Source organism: Chiloscyllium punctatum, chromosome 20 (assembly GCF_047496795.1).
Source record: "Chiloscyllium punctatum isolate Juve2018m chromosome 20, sChiPun1.3, whole genome shotgun sequence".
Taxonomy (NCBI): Eukaryota; Metazoa; Chordata; class Chondrichthyes; order Orectolobiformes; family Hemiscylliidae; genus Chiloscyllium; species Chiloscyllium punctatum.
Genome location: NC_092758.1, coordinates 52,561,044 through 52,579,102, shown reverse-complemented (window position 1 = coordinate 52,579,102; position 18,059 = coordinate 52,561,044).

Here is an 18,059-nt window from a genome sequence, read left to right as displayed (position 1 = left end):
CCCTTAACTTTAGGGACTAAATGGCTTCTCATTTCACTTTCTTATCCCAAATCCAGCACTTAGTGAGAGATAAGTATCTTACCCCTCAGAATTTATAGTTGACATCTCATTTCCATCAAATGATTCCATCGCTGAATCTAGTTTGCCATTTGTCCGCTGTTAGAAGTCTGACAAAGCTCCATTTAAATCAACTTTACAATAAGTCTTTTTAAAAACAATGCCCATCAATTGGATAGAGTTAGCCTATTGAAGGGCTGATTCATCATAATCAGATTATCATTCAGGAAATTAGATGGTGAGATTGGGGTTAACCTCACAAACCTGAAATATAACCAAAAACCTTAAGATACCCGGAGCTTTTAGACTGGTTATGTCATTTATTCCTTTTTAATTAATGATGAAAATGTCAAAGGACTTTAAGCCTGATACTTACAGAACATCAAGAAAAGACAGAGGGAAATGTTCTGACAGGAAAAATCCACTTTGATTTTCCTGGATAACCTACTGTAAATAGTATTGATGTCATTTAATTTTTTCACAACATTTCCTGATGAACAGCCAGCCTGATTAGTAGGCTAATTGCCCAATCGTAGAAAAGTCTACATGCAAGGCCACATCAGTAGATAAGAGGATCAATAGCAAAGTAAAGAGAGGGGAGGGGACGATCGTGATTAGGCAGGGGCTTAATGTTGTAAGGTGGTAATCTGAAGTCGGGGGAGAGATTATATTCAGAGTGTGTGATAGTAGTCAATGCAGGAAGAGACGGTGTTCAGTGGAAAGGGTAACATTAATGTAGATCTGGGTAAGTCATAAGGTCTTCATGCATTATTATTTCAGAGACATAAACTGGAAAATGACACTGTTACCGAGCATGATCTGCTTTTTATAACTCAAAGCAAAACTAGAACTATACAACATTGCACAGGAGCATGTACCTTTGATGAAAATGAATTTGATGCTTTTGTGAGACTACCTGCCACTCAATGTCTTTGGGTTAAGATGGAGAGAAACTGCCAAAAACAGTAAGCATCACTTTTATCACAGAACTGAGATAACAGGTGGGCACTGAGACCATCAAGAGCCTGCAAGTAAGCTATCTCTCTCTCTCTCACTCTTTCTGTCTCACTGTCTTCATGTGTGTGGAAAGAAACCAGCATTAAAAGAGTCTTAAAACAAATACTTCTAACTCAAGGAAAAAAACCTATGACAAAGTTGCCAGCTAACAAATTGAGGATCACTGTCAATACAATTGATATAATCATCAAAACCACAAAATCTGTGAAAAAGTCATTTCCTTCCACTCTTGTGGTTTGAACCCTCAATCTACAGAATTTATTGCTTCTGTCTCTATTTTCTACCACAATATTTCTGCAAAGCTGTCTATCTTGCCCATCTTGTTGAATAAATGTTTAAGTTTTAGACAGATCATAGTTTAAATTCACATATCAGTATTTAATTTGTTTTGCCACATTAACGACGTTGAATTAAGAAACAAAATGATGGATTCTTGATCTTAATGAAACCTGGAGTGTGTTTTTTTTTATCTTTCTTAGTTGTCACAGACAGGCAACTTAAGTATCCCAAAGTCTAAATTTGGAGATGCTGCTGATGGACTGGGGTGTACAAAGTTAAAAATTAGTAACACCAGGTTATAGTACAACAGGTTTAATTGGTAGCACTAGCTTTCTGAGCGCTGCTCCTTCATCAGTGGTTCCACAACCACCTGATGAAGGAGCAGCGCTCAGAAAGCTAATGCTTCCAATTAAACCTGTTGTACTATAACATGGTGTTGTGTGATTTTTAACTTCAAAATCTAAATTAGTCATCATCACATTTGTGATGCCTTGCTGGAGAGAAGAGCTGAATTTACAATGCAGTTCCAAACAGGGTCATGACAGAGTGAAAATCAGAGCAGACATTGAGGCAATGGAATGGAAGGCTGGAGACTTGAATGCAGAAGGAAAACAAAGCTTGATAAGCTTGAGGGTGATGCCCCTATGCTTCCTTTTACATGTCAGGTTTCCTAAGAACTAGGGTAAGGGTATGAAATAAGTTTTTTTAAAAGCACTATAGAAATGGAGTGATGCGATTTCTTTGAACAATATTACCAACCAACCCAAATTAAAACAAAAAAACTGTGAATGCTGGTGATCTGAAACAAATGAAAACATAAATTACTGGAGAAATTCAGCAGGCCTGGCAGCAGAGTTAATGCTTTGAGCCCTGTGGCCCTTATTCAGAACAAAGGGTCAGAGCATGCAAAATGTAAACCCTGCTTTCTCTCCAAATATGTTGACAGGCTTGCTGAGTTTCTCCAGCAATTTCTGTTTTTGTCTTTTTTTAATCAACGAACCTGCTTCCTGACAGTGGATTGTTGCCCATTTCCTGAACAGCCTCCATCAAAATCAGAAGCTGACAGATTGGAATTTTTATCCAATATTTTATAACTTCTACTTTTCACCCAGCCTAAGCACATCCATTCTTGGAGTTACAATTATCCTCTGACCTCCAAAGAAAACACAACAGTAGACAGACCCAAGGATGCCATGATGCTGTTCTTACTTCTCCTCTTACCTGCTTTGTCAGGAAGAGTGAGGAGGATACAGGGCTAGTCATCATATGTGGTCAATAAAAGGAGATCTTTATTACTGTTAGAAACTTAATTTCGCAAATATAGTGCACAAGAATATGGTGCTAATGTGGTAGATGGGACAGGAATTCCTTCTTTTGTTAAAATATATATGATGCTTCCATCAACAATTTTAAAATAAATGAATGCCAGTTCGATAGCATAATTGATGAAGACTTAGTAATATCCAGCTTTGATTCTGTTTTCAGGTAGTACGTGAATGGAATTCTATCTCTGATTACTGCTAAAAATACTTGCTATGAAATAAGGTAAATGCTTTTTAATTACACTTAGAATAATCAATTGGGAAGAAGTCAATTAAATCTGTTACACTTAATTAATTAGCTGTATTTAAATTACCTAGTGTATAAGTAATTACTTTGTACAAAGCACAGATATTTCAATATTTTTAATCATCCACCCTTCAATGTGTTAATGAAGTCATGTGACACAGTGGGTAACATCCGTACCTCTGAGCCAGATAGTCTAGGTTAAACCCCATTTCAGAACTTGACGTTCACAAAAGTTACATTCATAACATGGCCAAACAGGTTGATTATGAAGCTGAAAGTCCTTCTCAATCATATTTGAAAGGTGGTAATAGTGGAAGAGACTTCCAGTCAGCCCATGCATGGTGTGGAATGGCAACCCTCAGACTATAGCTTCAGGGTTGTGATTTGTTGAAAAAAAACATGCTGTGGAAAACAGACACAAGCATGTGATTTATCTACCTCAGATATCTCTATATGTGCAAAGTCTTCAGTGTGTTGATCCAGGAGTGATAGTTGTAGCAAGATGGAACCATTTCAATCGTATTGATATCATCATGTTTTGTTCAAACTTTAGATTGATCTTATGGAACTTTTTATAATGATGTTGGCAAAAGGCTTTAAAGGTTAAATAGCAATTACTTGTTTTCCATCTACTAAACAGAGCTGCAGTTTAAAAAACAACTGCAATTTACAAAGGACCCGGAATATGAAAACACAACAAATGCATAAAATAATTCAAGAGTTGGAGTTGTCTTAAATTCTTAACTGTGATTTGGTATGTTCCCTTTGAAAATCAATTGCAAAATGATGCTGACATTTTTTAAAAACTAAAAGAAATTTAAATTAGCCCATGCAGCAGCAATGCTAGCAGCAGACCTATTAGATAATTAATATACTAATTGCCACCTATTTTTAATCTTGGAAGCGGAAAGTGAAAAATTGTGGTTGTGATCCCCCTGTACTTCGGTTCATTGTATTAAAGATAATAATAACCACCACTTTTGCACGAGAACAAAAGCTGAAGCATTTATTCACTTCAAAACTCGCCCAGACAACAAAGATCAATCTCTGCTCTACCGCTTTTGAATGACTCCTATGAACTCTTAATTTAAATTTACTGTCTGACACCTTGAACGAAAAGCTCTTTCAATCAATATATTTCAAGTGATCTTCAAAGCTTACAAACTTCATTTTAATTTGCCTATGGCTTCAGTGATGTTTCAGTCAGGTATAGAAGCAAAACAGTCAAAAAGATACAGCTTTTGAATTCAATTATTCATAAAATTAATACACTTAAGTAACAGGACATCATATTTCACACCTTTAATGGCTCACTGTTTTAAGCAAAAGAACTCTCTGGATATCTTAATAAGAAAATCAATCTCCAAAAATGTTGAAAATATTGTTACAATATAATGAGGTAAAACACAATCTAAAGATGTGAGAAATGTCATTCAAACTGTGACAATTTTCAATTACAAGAATCACATACATAGCTAGAATTATTCTGTGATTGGGGATTACATGGGAATATAAAAATCCTGAACTGTTCATATTACTGTGAGTGAGCACGCACAAGAAATTCATTTGCTGTATTTTTTAATCCACAAAGTAGAAGTTTATATCCATGGAGCCACGTCCATCAACAAATGAAAAAAGAATAAAGTGCAATAGATATTGCAGGTTTCTGTATGGAAATAAAATCAAATTTCAACCGTAACAACTATTGCTCACATTCTTGATGTTGCAAAATATTAAATAATCTCTCATATTAGGAATAGTAGAAAGTATCTAGTGACAGTCATCATTATATTTTTTTTCTCTGCTTGTAGACATATGACTTTTCTCTCCAGTGCTCAGCTACACTGCCAACAGATATGGATCAGTCCAACAGCTGACGCAGAAAATTCATTGATCAGCACTGTGTCTGTTCCTCAAGCCTGACTGAGAAAAGGTGAAGCTTGAGAAAGCCATGATTCCTCTTAATGTATACAGCAATAGTGGACCCCACTCAAGTTGCAATCTACAGAGCCTCCAGTGGATCCATTGTTCAGCAGATGATAATTAAATGGGTGCTCTAAAATAATGGATCTACAAGACTGAAAATTAGAGATGAAAATAGGTAGTTTGCTAAAAGGCAGAATATGTTTCAACAGCTTAAAAACATTAATGGGAATTGCATTCGACTGATGGTACTTTACTTGAACCTACCTCTTCCTTTTAATTTAGTTTACATCTAGAACTATTTCAAAAATTCCTGATAGAAATTGTTCTTTTTACAACCAGTTTTTAAAGCGAACTACCCAAGGCAATTGAAGGCCCTCTGTTATTTGTAGCAAGTGATATGGAGCTCAACACACAGAATTTAAAATGAGTATAGGTGCCTGCTCTACAATAAGACTTCAAACATTTTTCTGTCTTAGTTTTGCAGGGTCAGGAATGCTATCCTGATACAGTAACAATACAGGTTCATTCCTAGCCCAGCTCACAGCCCTGCAATGTTTCTGTGCCCCAAGCCGAGTTCAGGCTTCCACAACCAAGAGAAAGGCTGGAATTTGTTGCCTCCACTCAGTTAGGTGCCCTTCTCTTGTTTTTATCCTGTTATGTTGATGGACTGTTTTCTAATCCTTACATTACTTTTGTAAAATCCCAACCATTGAATAGTGCTTATTACTTTTTTCATGCAACAAGAGGTGACAAGAGGACAAGAGATGATATTTGGTCTGGGCACAACCTAGCCCATGAAAATAACCTATAACATCAGTAGGGGATTAATGGTAGGCTTAGCAATGCCTTCAACCAGAAGCAGAACACATTTTGTGTATCTCCTTAGGGGGCACATACATGCAGCAAGTGCAGAATAAGTTTATTTCATGTATTCTGGGACTGAAAGCAGTGAGGCCTTGAGAGGTTAACTTAAAAGAGTCTTTCATTGAGAGATTTTGTAAGAATAGTAATAACCTCTTCCTCCATACATTGCTCGCATTTTGCTCATTTATTAACCCACTGCACTTCAAGCAGAGGGGCATGGTAGAAGATGAGTCCAATGAGTTGGCTTCATTGGATACCTGTATGTTCTCTACACTCAAGGTCCTGAAAGCATATTATCTTCCACTTTTTGACAAAGACCGAGGCTGAGTCAAGTATTTTGGAGGGTTTTTTGCTGCGAGACCTAGTGAGACCACTTGGCCCGTCTTACCAAACTCGTAACTTTTAGTTATCTATCCTGCCACCACGGCATGCCTCACACTGGTTTACGTCCCATCTCACCATGCACCGTTACCAGAACAAATCATCACTCAATGCTCATGCCATCTTTAAAAGCCCATTTTCATCTGGATGAGCAAAAGCATTTTAAAACAGTCCTGCTCATTAATGGATAAACTTTGAGCATGCCAAAGAAAGGGAAGATGGCATTGTGTTTCTCCAACAATGCCCCGGAGGTCCTGTTCAAAGGACTGGTGCAAACAGAGCACTGGCAGAGGAGGCAAAACAGCCTGGTCTGAGGTCACACCCAGGTCATTGCCATCCTCAGGGACTGGAGTAATGGCCAGCTATGCAGAAAGACATGACCTCCTCTATTCTCCCAGGGTAAGTGCCACACTCTTCTCCCTCTATCTCCATTACCATATCCATCTCCTACTATCTCTGCCACTCTCGCTGTAACTCTATACAACTCCTTCTCCCACTCACTATCCCCCATTCCCATAACTATCACTTTCACAAACTGCCATGCCAATAACCCTGCATGACCTCTGTGCTGCCTCCTCATTTCCTCAGTATACCTTTTCCCCAACATGCACCAGCACTAAAAGCTATGCCACTCACTGTAATCCCGTGTATCACCCCCTCCTCCCACACCTTTTTCCTATTACAGGAGAACACAATCCATAGCAGAGCAAAGAACCCACACAGATGAAGAACGCCTGTCATAAGACATCCCACCAACTATGAACAGAGAATCTAAGCCCTTGCAAGAGAACACTGGGATCGCTCTTGTGGGGATGCAGAAACATCCAAGTCCAAGTGTAGGTCATTCTTCACTCAGTTACATCTTTTACATTAACCCACTGGCCATGATGCCTCCTCTGACATGTTCCAATTGCTTGCCCTCAGCCTCTGCAGAGAAACACCAAGTTCTACTGGGAGCCCCATCCTGAACATCTGAGGTAAACAGTATGGAGAGCATAGAGGAAGCATTGGCAAGGCTGCTTGATGCATTGTTCGCAGGCCCAGATATTGGCACCATGTTGAGAACTGTGGACAGAGAGAGTGTGGGCTCACAATCTGGTGAGAACCTTAATGTGAATGCTCTACAACTGGCCAAGGAAGAAATAACCTAGGACGCTGGTATTTGGAGAATTGCCAGCAATGGGGTACCTCAGCCCTAGGCAAGAGATGACATTGTGGTTTTGTCAATCAAGGACTAAAACCATGATGGAGCAAGGGCAGCTGGATGGAGTGGCCCTTATTTCCCAGAAGTTGCAGTAATGCCATAGAAAGCAAATCCCAGTATCCCCAGGGCTACTGGAGAGACACATCCTACACTTCATTGCTCCACCATTGATCCTCAGGACCGAAGACATGGCAACAGAGAATGATCTCAGTCCGGCTGCCCCGTTCTCACAAGGAAATAGGATGATGCCAGGAGGCACCCAGATAGAGGTAGAGCCACACCCTGGCCCCTTTACTTCCCACTCACGGCAGTGCAGAGTTGTCAGATCCTCCATCTCTAATCTGTCTGCCTCCCCACTGAAGTTCAAGCTAAGGAGGGATAACTCGCCTCCAAGGATATATATGAAGGATCACACAGGTAGGGCCCCTCTTGGCACCAGCCAAGTGATATCTTAATGCTTGTTGGAAAATTCTGGTGATGAGGCATTCTGCCAAATGACTTTGACAGTCTGCTCAGGGAACAACCCAATAGGATCCACTCTCTCCTTTTCTTACAGGGTCTCAAGGACGCTGAACACATCCTGATGAACTTGTAGTCAAAGGTGCTTTTCTCTGCAAATTTCTTGATGGGATATATGGAACAGTCAAACTATTTAAAGCATCTCATGGCAACAAGACCAGTCCCATCAGTCACAACACCAGGGATAGATAGAGCCTCAGTATATAACGACACTTATTGTTTGAGGATCGAGAGTCTACTCACAGCTTGATGAAATCACATGCAAAGGTGGCCACAGTCAATTTATGCAATACTTTAACAACAGATGCACAAATTGCTGATAGGTTTCAGTGAAGAGTTCAAATACATTGGGAAGAGTGCCAAATGCATCAGATCATTGTCTAAGCATTCACTATAATAGTACACCGTTCAACATGAACCACACTTTTGTTGTAAGAATTAGTTGTTAAAAATTGGCAAGTCATTTGGAAATTGTATATTCAAAGGACAAACAATCTACATGGAAATATAGGTAAATGAAGTTTGCAAATTTCTTAACTTGCAACTAGTATACTCCACATCATAAATTTAAGGTATATTTCAGTTTAGACTTCAGGCATCTGAACTTACATGCTCAATTTGAGTTCTATTTAATTTAGCAAGGGATGAGAGAAAGGAAACACCTCAACTGGATAAACAAAACCTCATTTCTTAATCTATGACTTTCAATTAAGTTCCTCAACTGAACCTTGTGACTTTAGGTGAGACCTCGCCCCCACCCCACCCTGCCCCCACCCCATTTATGATGTCATTCACTCATATCAAATGAATACATGAACGTATAAAAGACCCTGCACTGTTTGTCATGAATAGCAAAGTGCAGGGTCTTTAATACGTTCATGTATTCATTTGATATGAGTGAATGACATCATAAGTGGAGGGTTTATATTACTTCCTGATGAAGGGCTTATGCCTGAAACGTTGACTGACCTGTTCGTCGGATGCTGCCTGATCAGCTGTGCCTTTCCAGCACCACAGTCTTCGACTCCAGCATCTGCAGTCCTCACTTTCTCCCCGTTTGTATTATTTAATCACTTATACGACCTGGCTGAATTTAGTGGATCTGGACATCTGAAAAGGATATTTCTTGGAATTTCAGTTTCACTGTTCCCTACATCCTAAATTAGAACACCAAGATCTGTGAGAATTATCAATATTATATCTATGAAAACTAATGGAAACAATGGATAACTTTATACAGCTGATAATGTGATGTCAAGCACCAATATTTTTGATGCATGGTGATGCATGATAACATGGCTTTCTGCCATGAATGTGGGTCATTCAGACACCAAAATCAGTGCAGCTCTCCATAATGAAAAGTTACTCTCAAGTTGTACAATGGGATGGAGGAGGCTGGTACTATTACAATATTTAAAAGGCATCTGGATGGGTACATGAATAGGAAGAGTTTAGAAGGATATGGACCAAGTGCTGGCAAATGGGACTAGATTAGATTAGGATATCTGGTCAGCATGGACGAGTCGGGCCAAAGGGTCGGTTTCCGTGCTGTACAACTCTTTGAGTGAAGAGTTGAGTTCATAACCACAGACGTCCCAGCTTTTGGAAATGAGCGGGTTTTCAGTCAAGTGTGCACTTTATGGATTTTTATCTTCAGTGTCTGTGCTTTGTTTATCTAGTAGATTTCTCAGCCAGGATCCATAGTAACTGGTTCACTGTTGGGCTGCTGCCCAAGAAAAGGTAAGGAACCTGTGGAGAGATGAGTGTAAATTCGGGAAATTCACAATTTTTGGGATGGAAGGAAGTCACTAATGTAGGGATGTCCAGTCATTGACTGGGATGGTAGGCAAGGAATGCGATAAGCTTAGCTTGATAAGGCAGCTGAAGGAAACACTTGCGCTCCTCTCACTCATAAACAGTACTGTAAAGACACTTATCTTTCCCACTTTGCAGACCTCAGTTCCCTTTAACTGCCACATTTCCTGAGGCCAGAGAAACTAAAGATGTTCTAGAGAAATTGTAAAAAGCAGAATAAATTCCACTGCCATCACCCACCCACCTCCTCCCTCCCTCAGCTCAGGATGTCAGGTCTGTGACCTTTTGTCAAAACTGGAAACAGAGATTTGATAGGTGTTAATCAAGGAATCTGAGGGGTAAAGGAGGAAAGAACAAATAGAAGGCCTGTAATAAAATGGAAAGCAGTGATTAATACAATAGGAGCTGTTTGCGTGCCAGAAGTAGTAGTTTGGAGGAAGTTAAGTCATAAGAATGCTCTAAAGTATAACAAAAATTGTCGACAACCACATCTTTAAATTGGACACTTCACAGACTCTGGACTCCACAGTGAATTCAACAATTTCATCTTATAACACTACTCCCATTGTTCAGACATTAAGAGCTGGCAATTATCCTGCCTTTTAGAGTTTTTCTGAGTGATCTTTTGTTTCTTTACAATTCACATTGCCATTTAATCCAGGGTTACTTACAGGATAGAACTGCTTTGAGCAAAATATTAGAAAACAAACATATTTTCAAAATTAGTTGAAATGGTTAACAAACAAAACTGCACAATATTTGACAAAATCCAACCATCACTATGGAGATCCTATGCATGATGTATTTGAATATTTAAAATTATCTCTCCTTTTTGCAACATCTTTTGACAGTACCTCATTGTCAGGAATAAATGAATTAGCCGTAATGCAATTTGGTTTCGTATTAGGAATGTATTCTAATCACGTACCTTTGCAGTTGAATGACCCTGAGTAAACACTAAGGAAAACGTGTAGGAGACACTTAAATGAAAATGATAGCATCACATGGCCAGGTGAATGGTGCCATTAAGTGTTCTGACAACGATTGCTAAAAGGCTTCCCCTTTCAAAGAGTCACAAGGAATTAGATATAACCGGTCAGGCAAATGATTTATAATCAGCTCCACTGACCACGGAGTTGCAGTTGCTCTCATTCACTGCAAATGAATATTTTGTATTTCAGCTTGCAATATTTATATTTTCAGTTTGCATTCTGACATATTTAAACTATTCCACAAAGTCAAGCTGGATTTACAGATAAAACAAGCAGGTGGGGACAATGAGATAAAGCACGGCGTGATGTTTCAAGGTCCATCATTGATGTGGAGATGCCAGTGTTGGACTGGGGTGTACAAAATTAAAAATCACACAACTCCAGGTTATAGTCCAACAGGTTTATTTGGAAACTCTAGCTTTCAGAGTGCCGCTCCTTCATCAGGTCATCATTGGGAAGGTTTGCCGAATTCACCTGCAGTGGATTGGAAATGAGTGAACAGGGTTGAGGCAAGTGGCAGCAAGCTAATTGCAATAGGTTTAATTGTAATGAATACTCATTAAGTTTGTCTGTAATTATCATGGAATCCCCTGAAGTGTGGAAGCCACCATTCAGCCCTTCAAGTCCACACAGACCCTCTGAAGAGCATCCCACCCAGATTCATGCCTTCCCCACAACCCTGCATTTCCCATGACTAATCCACCTAGCCTGCACACTCTTGGACAATTTAGCACAGCCAATCCACCTAACCTGGACACTATGGGAAATTTAGCATAGCCAATTCACCCAACCTGGACACTATGGGAAATTCAGCACAGCCAATCCACCTAACCTGGACACTATGGGAAACTTAGCACACCTAATCCACCTAACCTGCACTTTTTTGGACTGTTAAAGGAAGCCAGAGCCCCCCTCAGTTACAGGGAAAATGTGCAAACTCCACACAGGCAGTCGCCTGAGGGTGGAACTGAACCTAGGTCCCTGGTACTGTGAAGCAGCAGTGCTAACCACTGAGCCACCATGCCACCCAAAGATTGGGCATGCACCAAAATGCAGGTCCTCACTTTCATGAACAGTTAAGGCTGTCACTGAGGTGGATGCTGATCACGTAAGAGATGCCTGCTTTTACAATTTGAGTTTACTGGAAGGTGCAAAGAAGATAAGAAGCATCACAGGACAGACTGAGGGCCACTGAGAATATGGTTCAATAAAACCCGACTAAGTACTGTTTATCCACAGGCTCATGTATCGAGTTGGTGGCAGGTGACTACTGGGCAACAAACCGTTGCCTAATCTCTGCTCTCTGTTCAATTTCTAGCCTGTACAATGAGTCTTGTGCACTTTCCTTGGTGGGGGCACAGAGGGAAAATGGTATTGGATTCTGTACAACAGCAGCTAGAAAGCCAACAAGGAGTAGCATCAAATGCTGAGGCCATTGAGGATGGAAGAAATCGGAGCAAGAAATGGTGGATCCTAGAATCTACTAAATGTACCTGAACTACCATAGGTGACTAAGAGGCAAGGCCAACAATGGCCATTCTGATGCCTTGGGAAGTAGTCACTGGACTGAGTCATCCACTGCAGGAGGCTTGCAGACCCCTTGAACTAGAAATGTCAGTGGCTTTAGAAATCACGAAAGCTGGTCCAACCAGTCCTTGCCAAACACAATCCCAAACTAAACTAGTCCCACCTACCTGTTCCTCGCCCATATCCCTCCAAACCTTTCATCATCAGTGTGTAAAGTTGATCTGCCTGCATCTCCTATTTGGGGGATATAACTGCCTCTGAACTGGGGATTCATTTTAATCCCCTCTATCCCGTGCAGCAGCAGCAGCAGCAGCAACAGATAGGTGATGAAGGAGTGGCTGCTGCTCCTATCAGCATTGCTCCTCTGTTCATGTAATTGCTGCTTCTCTCAAAGACCAAGGTTGCACTGTAGGAGCTACTGTCCCATGTGACTTTAAAGGCTGATGTTTGCTTCAAATTCCACTTTTCCAAATAGGGAAAGAAACACAGGAACCTGGGATTACTGATACACAGTTTATTATATGTAACAAAGCAAGCTAATAAAGCCAATGAATTGAATAAACTAAGAAACTGATTCATATGTTCTTCATTGGCCCAAGGTGCACCATAATTTAAGGTTCCTATTTGCCTAGCAAGATGGATTCTGGGTGAAAGGATCGCATCCCTCCAGACCTAACTGATACCACTAGTCATAAAATCCTTAAACTCAAGTCAATGAACCCCATAGTTCCACAAGAACTACTCTAAGTAGACCACAGAATATTAAAAATATGGTTCTTCTACCTGGACCATCCAAGTAGAACTCTTCAATATGAAACTCAGAGGTCTCGATGTAAATCTTGTACAGCACAGCAGAGAAGCTCTTGCTTCAACTCGCTCTTTGTTAAACAAGGCTCATGAGGAGGATTTGTCAGAGAAGGAAGGCACAAATGTTGGGGTTTCACTGTTAGATTTCAGGTCTGTAGAAAAATATATGAGAGAGGCCCTTTCAACAAGCTTCATGTATCAATGAATCCTGAGTGTGTGCAGAACATTTTCATGCAGAGTGATAGAATGCAGGAGCCCACCAGTATTGCCAGATCCTCCAGGCCTTAGGCAGTCAGAGGAGGGTTGCCAAAGTCCTCTCAGGCTACCATCTTTCAGGTCGTTACACATGTGCTTAATGTTGCACCTCCTCAACAGTGCAGGTGAGATGGGCCAGTTGTGCTGCCACCACGCAGGGCAGCAGGATCTCACTTCAGTAAGACCCTGCCAACATTCACTTTCATTGAGCCATGGGAATTCTTAACCACCCTTTGACTCCTGCATGTATTAGGCTCCCTGGTCTGTGTTTCAATGAGGAGGTGATAGCCTGGTGATATTATTGCTGGACTGTTCTGGAGACCTGGATTCAAATCCTGCCAAAGCAGATAGTGAGATTTGATTTCAGTTTTTTAAAAATCTGGTGACTAATGATGACCATGAATCCATTGTCAGGAAAAACCCATCAGGTCCACTAATGTCCTTTAGGGAAGGAAATTGCCAGCCTTTTTTGGTCTGGCTTAAATGTGGCTCCAGGTCCACAGCAATGTGATTGACTCTTAAGTGCCCTCTGGGCAATTAGGGATGGGCAATAATTGCTGGCCTAGTCAGCGATGCCTTCATCCCATGAGTGATTTTTTTAAAAAGGCTTCAGGATATTGTGCACAGAACACTGCCTCCTCAGCTGCTGATGTCAGTGCTGCAGTACTTCATTTGAACAAAAGTATCAATGTACAAATATGGCATGGGTGTTCCAAGATTAGTTTTCTCAATATGGTAATGTGTGATCGAACAGTTTTGTTCACATTATTTACATGATGGTGGTTTTGTTGAAAGGGTTCAGAAAGGATTTACAAGGATGTTGCCAGGGTTGGCAGGTTTGAGCTGTAGGGTAACGCTGAATAGACGAGGGCTATTTTCCCTGGAGCATTGGAGGCTGAGGGGTGACCTTATAGGGGTTTATTAAATCGTGAGGGACATGGATAGGATAAATAGACATGATCTTTTTCCCAGGGAGGGGGAGTGCAAAACTAGATGGCATAGGTGTAAGATGGGAGAAAGATTTAAAAGCAACCTAAGTGGCAGTTTTCCCATGCAGAGAGTGGGGTGTGTGTGTGGAATGGGCTGCCAAAGGAAGTGGTGGAGGCTGGTACAATTACAACATTTAAATAGCATCTGGATGTGTATATGAACAGGAAGGTTTTAGAGGGATATGGGCCAAAATGCTGGCAAATGGGACTAGATGTATTTCGGATATTTGGTCAGCATGGACGAGTTGGACCGAAGGGTCTGTTTCCATGCTGTATATCTCTGTGACTCTGACTCTGTGAATTGGTTAGCAGAACAATCACCTGGGTGATGTGGAAATCCAATATGGGGTGAAAGGAAATATAACATCTCAACAAATGAGGTGTCAAGGATGAGGTAGTTTGTCTGTGTTCCTTGGTGATTGATGCTGCGTGGATATATAGAGGTCACATAGGGGTAAGGCCTTGAATAAATTTGTTTCAAAAGGTATCATACTTGCTGAAATGTGTTGAAAATTATAGTTTTTCTAAATATTTAATATCGATGGTACATCAAAAACACCACAGATACGGTACACCCATGGTGAAGGAAATAGATGTTTAAGTGATTGAATAGGGTCCAATCAAATTATCTGTTTCACATTTGATAGTGTTAAGCATCTTTGTCATTGGAGCTCGACCCATCCAGGCAGGCAGAGAGTATTCCATCATACTCCTGACTTGTGCCTTTTAGATTGTATAGAGGATTTTACAGTCCCTACAAATACACACATTATTAAGGCCATTCTTTACTGAAAGTGGTTATTGTAGTGCATACAGAGAAAGTGAGACTCAGTGACAAGTGTGATATATTTATCTTGATTGTTAATTATTACCTCACGATTCCTGAACAAAGAACTGCCTAATAGAAATGCATACAGGATTTTTCTAACAGAATGTTTTCATGCAGAATGATATTAATGCTTCTGTCTCTGACTCCAATTTCTATAGTATTCATAGATTCTGTGAGAAAAACATCGAGAGAAACCAATTTGTCTATTGTTGTTACAAAACAGATTTGTAAAACAACATTAGATCACCCCATTGTTCTTATTCTTTAAGTAAGCTTATACCTATATTTTGGAACAGAATAAGATGTTAAAGAGCAGTAACTACTCACCATTGGAAGAACTATAAATTTAATTCAGTTAATTCATCCCCTTATGTAACTGCTGTGTTTGGGTGGTGAATGGAAAATTCACTTGGATTATTTCCTGTGGAACACAATTTAACTGCACTGATAACTCTAAATGTTACACAAAGTTAGAGTTCATTGCCAGATTTACCTTCAGTCTGGGCCAGCAGAGAATATCTATCTGAAGCACAACTCAGGAGAAGAAAACTATTAGTACAATGACAGATTTATGTATTGAAAGGATAACAGTTTCGAACATGTTTCAGGGTTGCAATATATCTCAGGTTCGAAATGACAGTAATAAACTTTACTTGCTTGCTTACCTCTTACGGTTTACAACATCTCACCCATTTGATGTGCTATTGCCTTCAAACATATTGCAATAGATTTCTGAGATAAATGACATTGTTTATCCTTGCAAGAATTTTCATGCAGGCCCCAAAAACACACCGTGACCTTTCTTCCTGCTTGGTGCTTATAGGGCTATTGAATTTCTTGCCTCTCCAGATCTATGAGCAGTATCATTAGTGTTTGCTGAGGGCCTGATGGCTCACCTACCCAATGCAACTGATCCAATAAACTTGAATGGAATTTGGCATGGTGCAATGAGTAGTATGTAAGTGCGATGTTGTTTAAGATGCATTCAATAACATTGACTATTTGTTTGAGGTCTTTTTTTGGGGTTCTGCAATCGGGGGTGGCTGCTTGTACCAACCTTTGTAGCTGCCTGCTCTGGTTCCTTTCATTGGGAGGACAGTGGGATCCCTGTAGGTTAATGTCTTCCCTCTCTCCTCCTTTCCATGTCCTACTCCACCTCCTGCAGCATTGCATCAAAGTATTTGAGATCCCATTCCCTGCTGATACTCTTCTTCCTTCATTGAATTCAATGCCAGCTGTTTCAGTTTAATGCATATTCCTTTTAAGAAGTGCAGGGAGCTCTTGTGGTGTAATGGTAATGTCCATACCTCTGGAAGACGGGATCTGGATTCCAGTCCCACTTGCTGAGATGGGTGCAATAACATCTCTGAACAGGTTGAATAGGAAAAAAAAAATTGAAGAAATGCAGATCAGCTAACTGTACATAAACTTGGAGCCCCCATGCTGTGTATGCAGCCAGACAGTAACAGGTCCACATGTCACCACAACCGGATAAAGAGTAATTGTCTATTGCAATCTCCACACCCAAAAAACAACATTATTTTAATCTTAATCTAAATTGCTTGATTTTCTGTACATTTTTTGATTTTTCATTCTGGCAAGTTTTTCTCGATGTTAATGTTTAAACTGTGAACGAACGGTGAAATGTTATAATCAACTTTTGCTTCAAACATGCAAACCCGTTATCAAATATAACCAAAAATATCCATCCATCTGGTAGCTCAGTTGGTAAAACATTTCTCACTAGGGTCTAAAATCAAGTAATTGCATAAATAGAACAAACTGCATAAATATTTGATTTTCAGTTATGTGCACAAAATACCTAGATCTACACAGTGAATTGGTAATTTATATTTTCAGTTGTGTTGGCATACTGATTTTGGAGTTTGGACTGTTTCATCAATTCTATCAAATATCCAACCACTGTATATTCTTTTATTCCCTGTTTGCTTTACAAATTTTGAAAATCCTTTTGAACATTCATTAATACATATCGAAGTGTTTCTAAAATTAGCCCGAAAGAGGAAATAACCACAGAAATTGAATTAAGCAGCCCCTCCCTTCCAAAATTTGCACTTTGTTTGAAGTTGTGCATTTTAAGCTAAAGTTAAATGCTTAGTATTTTCTCAAAGGACCAAGGAAATAAAATATGCATTTTGTGCAATATCTGAGAAACTCCCTGAAGCATAATCCATTTTATATAATAGCAGAAAACATTTCTTACTTTGGACTGCTATAGAGCTGTTTTCATTGTATAATAAAGTGATTCACTCTGCAATATAAATGTTAATAGACATTATTTTCAAAGGAGGGGGGATTTGTTCTACCTTAGAAATGCGATTGCAGACAGATGAGAATTGAAAATACATTAAATCCAAAGATTAACGTTGAATTGACCAAATATGTTTTGCAGTTTTGTTATGGGTCATTATTGAAGGAAAATTTGATTGCTCCCACTCAAACAGGGGAAATCACGATTCTCGATTAACCCACACAAATATCATGCTGCCACCTTAGTTGACTGAGAGTGATATGCAGACCTGATGAACATGCTGCTGATTGGCTGTACATCTGCAAAGGTCTAAGCAGCATTTGTGACTAACATGCATTTCCATTAGTCTGTACACCTTAAAGGGAAACTGCATTCATTATTAAAAAGCTACTGCTGATTGGCGAAAAGATAGTTATAGGTGAGGCACATCAAACCGATCACTCAAACAGAGAGAAGTTTTCCAGGTTTGTGATCTACACTGGATGTATTAGGCCAGGAGCCAGAAAGGAGAAGAGAAGCAATATGTCTACAATGGCAAGACATTCTCAAGATCAATCTTCACAAAGAGAATAGGAGTGAATAGCCAGAGAGGTCAATTCCTTGAGGCTAGACTTGAGGCTGTTATAGCAGGACCAAAAAAATGTTCAATCTCATGTAGGTGATCAAAGTCAGTGAAAATATCTTCTTTCCCATTGCAGCATTGACTTTTCACTCTGTTCCATTTACCTCACTCCATTACTCACCTATCAGTATCAGG